This window comes from Lepidothrix coronata, unplaced genomic scaffold (assembly GCF_001604755.1).
Source record: "Lepidothrix coronata isolate B3197 unplaced genomic scaffold, Lepidothrix_coronata-1.0 Scaffold6, whole genome shotgun sequence".
Taxonomy (NCBI): Eukaryota; Metazoa; Chordata; class Aves; order Passeriformes; family Pipridae; genus Lepidothrix; species Lepidothrix coronata.
Window position 1 is genome coordinate 3,128,809 of NW_016690186.1, and position 5,997 is coordinate 3,134,805.

The 5,997-nt window shown below is 40.6% G+C and overlaps 1 long non-coding RNA gene across 1 annotated transcript; it reads right to left on the bottom strand.

The window, feature by feature from the left end:
• Positions 1-204: 204 nt before the first annotated feature.
• On the bottom strand, positions 205-2,126 carry LOC108505222. Its single transcript, XR_001877427.1, has 2 exons — positions 2,001-2,126; positions 205-435 (listed from the first exon to the last, which is right to left on the bottom strand). It is a non-coding gene; the product is annotated as an uncharacterized LOC108505222 (long non-coding RNA).
• Between the last annotated feature and the right edge of the window lie 3,871 nt (positions 2,127-5,997).

Genomic DNA, 5,997 nt, shown 5'->3' on the forward strand with positions numbered 1-5,997 from the left:
AAGCAAAGAAAGTACAATAGGATAATTTTTTACAGTTTATCCTGGGGTCAAAAATATTACAAATGTTGGTGTTTGACTTTTGCATCTGTCATAATCTTATGCTGAAATACCATTCAAATGTCAATAACATTTTGCAAAAAAACATGAAAGAGATATACTGTAAATAATCATACTGAGAGGAAATAACACACTTGAAACTGGAAATTCCTTTTTTACTTCTAGGCAGAATTCTCAGTTTATTTAGATGTTAAAGAGATCTATTGCCTTTTAAAGTACACTGCTAATAGCTGGGTTAGTGTAACTGCCCTTTTCCCACACACATATGTTTTTTCAGAGTAACACCTACTGATACACTTTTCAAACCCTTAAATCCCCTCAGATTCTGAAAGTGCTCTTCTGTCTTCATTTCTGGATGATGGTCACAAAGCATGAAGCCTACTGGAATAAATATAGTTTGTGAATGAGAGTCCACAGGTTTCACCACTGTTTGAGCATGTGTGTAGATCCCAAAGTCGTGTTTACCTAAAAAAACCCCACTAAGTTAAGGCTTCTCTAAAAATTGAATAGCCAAGGCTAATTGTCTTTTAAACCTAATATATCTGGACAGGATTCCAAAGAAGTGTTAACAGAGTGAATGACTGAGTAAGAACAGGCAAGGGCACATATTTAAAGTGAGGCACCCACGTGAACCAAAAGGGCATACCAATACACAGCCATTCTGTGGTGACATTATTGGCACCACCCTAGTAAAGCTTTTACTTTTACCTTTGCTACGTTAATCCACACTGCTTATTTTTTCACAACTGGTATTTTTTGTTAGATGTAGAACATCTACTATGAAGTAGTAGTTTCTAAAAGAGAGTACTGGGAAAGGGGGAGACTGTTGAGTTTTGGAAAGGGGTTGTTTGTGTATTTGTTTTCTTACATTTGGCAAAACTCCAACAGCTATTCTCCAGAAATTTCACAAGAAACATTCATATAGGCAGGAAATCTACTGGCAAGAAATGGCAGATGAAAGAGTTATGTACTGTTGAATGAGAGTTTTGCACCTGCACATTGCCTAAGTTTGAGAATATGCTATTAATATAATAACAATAGCATAATCAGTAGGATGCATAGTCATCTACCACGAAGATTTCGTTTCGAGACCCCATGGATAGTTTTGGCATTAGTGCAAAACAAGGAGTTTGAATCAATTTCAAACGTACACTAAATGGAAAGGGGGGAAGCGGGGGAGGGAAACCATTCCTATCAGGATATCACATTTAAAATTAAGACAAGAACTGTGTAACTGGGCCCAGACCAGTCTATTGGAGGACCAAGGACACCAGTGGGATTACGGTCAGAGGAATCCTGCTTCAGACTCATTCACTGGATTCTGGTTTATTTCTACTTTATGGAGAAACGTTTTTTTCCCCTTGGGGTCATTAAACTTAAGACTGGAATAGAGCTGTTCAAAAAACTCCTGTGGAACACTTTTTGGGGTCAGGATTTGGTAATTCATTGAAATCAAAATATTTCCAATGCATACCAAAACATATCAAAAAAAGTTTCAAAATAAGTGTTGTCCCAGTTTTGAAACCTGGAAGCCCTGAGGTCTTTAGTTCAAAGGTAGACTACTTGGTGGGCCATCCGGCAATGACAGGCCATCAATCCTGTACCCTGCCAGTCGGAAGGTTGAGCAATGGTCTGCCAGCCAGAGCCCTGCAGGCTTGCAGAAGAACTTAGCCAAAATCCAGCTGTCCCTGAAAAAAGTTTAGATTTCAGTCAAGTGCCAAGGTCTCTGAAATTTGCCAAACAGCTTTGCTTTTGAGACTGGTTTCATCAGCTTTTCTGTGTAGACATGTGTTTTTTTACAAATAAATCATTTCACCCCAAAGAAACCATTTTATCTACCTCAGTAATCACCTAGATCATGCAAAATGGTATAGCATCCCTGTATTTGTCCCTGTACCCACGGTGCTGCTTCTGATTTCAGGCACAGAAAGGTTATTACAGACCTTGGAGTTGTGCAATTCGGTCTTTTCAAGCTGACCAACACCTCTGCCATGCAAACAGTCCACTCCTTACTGAATTTCACCCCAGGTGGTTTCTAAGCAGCCACAAGGAGGTAATGCCCACTACTTCCTTGGTGAGAAGGCTGAGACCTGGCCAACATTGTTTATGAGGAGTTTTGGCCCCTTCCTACTGGGATCTGAAGGACTATGAAAGTAAGAGAAAACACAATTTTTTTTTTTAGTGAAGAAATTACTATAATCAACTAAAACAGTATCCATTAAAAACAGTAATACAGAAATATGAAACCTATATTGCTGTCTCTTATATAAGTATTATGGTATATCAACACAGAACATACAACAGCAATCATAAGAGCCCTATGAGGGGGTGGGGAATGCACTGCTGAAACTCTGAACTACAATGGTACAAGAACTGCTGCCCAGCCACACTTGCTGCCCAGCCCAAGTTTTCCTACATGATAGATAAGTTTGCCTTCATTGACACTCATGGGAGCAACTTACTCATCTGGAATTTAGTCCACCAGAAAGCTAAAATACTTAGCATGGCCTGTGAACTGAGAGGCGACAGTGAACCAACATCCCTAGAAAACCATGTGCTGATCAAGACTTTCTACTCCTGCAGACAAAAATGGTTTAGGGGCTGACCCGCAGTGGTTTATTCATATATTTACTGAGCAAGATTGTTCAATAGTCTCCATATCGGCTAAACCACTGCTTTCATCTAAATAAGACTTTTACTATAGTCTTTAAAGACAGCTAAATCAACATAGTATGCATCAGTATGTTATCAGCAGCAATCTTTTCTGAGGTTTGTTTTCTCTCCTTTATTCACTGTAAAATTCATGGAGTTGTAAGGAATACTGAGTAGGAAAAGCCATTTTAAATTGCATGTTTATGATTTTAATCTCATTTGAACAACTAACCTATAAACTGTATCATTCTGCTATTAGAAAGAAGAAATAAAAATTATATAAAACTTGTAAAGAATCACAGAGTTCTTTTCCAGATTGCTGACAGTAAATGCCTCAAAAATCTCTCGTACTTCTTTACAGAGATTAAAATTCATCAGTCCAGCAAACTGGACTATAAAATCAGCATATCGGCCCCAGAACAAGCACACTTTTCCGTTGCAGTAACATAGCTAAGATGCATTTGTGAGACAGCAAGCTGGCACAGGGCCCTGAAAGGTATTCACCATTTTGTAAAACAAAGCAGCCATCCATAGTGTTTTTTGTTTCCAGATAATAAAAGGAAAGTCTCATTTTGTGACTATAAAAAAAATAATGTTAAAGTAGTACAGCTGTAAGCAGAAATCCAGTCCACTTGTGGTTTAAAGAGCTCCACGCCTACTGTACATAAAATAATATGCTGATATCATTAGCATAGACAACAGCTTGTTTTCAATTTGGCTGCAGATAATGAAATTATCCCTTAAATTACCAAAAAGTGGAACAAATAAACACAAAAGCAAACTCTTTTTTTTTTTCCCTCCCCCTCCCGCCCCCTTCAGCAGCGCTGGCTTTCAGCTATTTAGAATAAAAGCAAAGCTTCTGTTTTTCCAGAGCTCCAGTTTGACCTCAAGCAGATAAAGAACATGAAATGACAAACACGCAGCAAAGAGTTACTGTGTCCTTCCCCCCTGGCCTCTGTTTACATTAGGAAATGTACCCGGGGAGGCGGGAAGGGGAGGCAGGAGGGCTGCCTTTCAGCGCCGCGCTCAGCTCCGTTGGCTCCGGCTGGAGCTGGCCCCTGTTTCTGAGTAAGCTTACTCCACTCCAGATGTGCCGCGGCTCCAGCGTGGCTGCCATGTACAGTAAATCGGCATCTGAGGGCTCGTCAATCTGTGGGGTAGAGCAATTGCGGTCTCGCCAGGCCGCCCCACTGGCACAAACAGAAATTTGCGCCGCTGAACTGGAAAAGGAGAAGGAGGAGGAGGGAGAGGAGGGAAAAGAGGGAGAGAGGGAAGAGGAGGGAGAGGAGGGAAAAGAGGGAGAGAGGGAAGAGGAGGGAGAGGAGGGAAAGGGGCGACGGGGTGGGGGGGAGGGGGGAAGGAGGCAAATAACGGGAGAGCAGTGTGTGAAAGTTAAGGGTCTGGAAGGTGTCTGCTCCCCGGAGGAGAAGGGGAAGAAATAAACACTAACAGCCAACGGAGGAAATGTTCTTAATGCATTTGTAAATTTACTTGTAAATGTTTTACACTTAGAGAGAAAGGGGAATGCTGCGTATCGTTTGGCAGTGCTGGCTGTCTATAGGTCCCTGTGGATATACTGGTTTAGTACGACTTGTAACCAGGGCAAAAGAAACATAAAATAGCTGGGAAAACACAGCCAATTAGTCATTACACATAGATTGTAAAAACAAGAGAGAGAGACAGAGACAGAGAAATAAATGCCCTCAGCAAATTGAGTCCCTCTTGTTTATGTCCGTGCAACATGAGCATGAAAAGCAGAGGCAACGATGCCTTCTAATCAAAGTGCAACTTGCAAAGCAGTCAGTGCTCCCATTCAAAATCCTCCAGGATTTCCTGACACTCACAAGATTTACCTATTTGCTGTCATTGTAAAAAACAAATTGTTTCACTAATCAGGCAGTTTGCTTTGGACCCAACCCCAATTGTATGGACTCCAAGTTGGACGTTCATTTCTGATCTCCTGCCGCCTACGCAGCCGTTACTAACTGAGTTTTAATAGGATGAGAAAACGATCTTTTATAGTGGGTTCAAATGAGCTACCCAGCTTCAGGCTGACTATAGCTGTGTTTTCCTAATCATCATTTTTTAATAGCAATTCTGAGGATGAAAATGCCTTCTCCCCCTCCCTTCTCTTCCAACAGCGCCAAGTCTAGGAATGTAAATAAGTGTTAAATTGAAACACAGAACAAAAAAGGGTCAGATTTAGTGTAATTGAGTCATAGTTAAATTTAGGCTGCTTTTATTTGCAAATCTGGATTTTAATAGCAGTTCTATACAGCATCTCTGGGTAGAATGAGATGCCTTATTTATTTATTATTTTTAGAGTGATTGTGCCTGGCATTCTCAGCAAAGGCTCCCAGTCCTATTTGGCCAAGCATTCCCAAAAATGAGCTTTGCATTTTAAAGACTCTCCTTTGCTAGAGAGGCTATCCTCAGAGTACCATCTGGGTTAAATGGCAGTACCTTAAAAGGACAGAACTACGATCAGCTCTTCCAAATTTTCAAAAATTGTGAATAAAAGCTGAAAAATCACAAGGTGTAAGATTTTCCAAGGGGTATATGCAGCATCCTTTCTTGTCTCCTAATTTGTGAGTTTTCAAACCCTCCCAGCACACTGTAAGATTTTGAAAGTTTCTTTTTTAAAAGGAATGCTCAGACTCTTGCAGTATCCCTTGATTTAAAGAATGGAGGATTAAAAATATCAAATATCATTAGATTTGAAATGACTGTAAGACTTGGCAATACAACATACAGTTCTCTATGGCACTTGATTTTCCTCAGCACTCCCTTGACAGGATGGGGTAATAAGCCCTCTTCCCTCTAAGTAAAATCAATCCTATAAGGTGCTCTGATTCTGACCACGAAGAACATATGTAATCATACACAATTAAATAATTAAAGTAAGTATGATTATTCTTATGCGTAAAGTTCATACTGAGTTTTCAAACACTGGAGGCACTGAGATCATTATCTTAGATGCAGGGCAACAGAGAAGCTCAACGAGCCCCCAGCAAGCAAGCAGGAATGCATCTGCCACTGAGGACAAGTCCTTGCACAAAGTATATGTGTCATATTACCAGCTCTTCTGTCAGGACCCAAAGGAGGCATGCTGCCTCCCAATTCCTCTCATCCCAGTGTCCAGCCCATACCCCAGCTAGTCCGCAAAGACAGTTCTCATCATTGCTTTATGCCTTGTACAGTCATTTACAGCTGGACAAAATGGACATAAAGCAAGTGTATCGAATCAGGATGGCAAGATTAGGATCCAAATGACCTCAAAAACTGGCT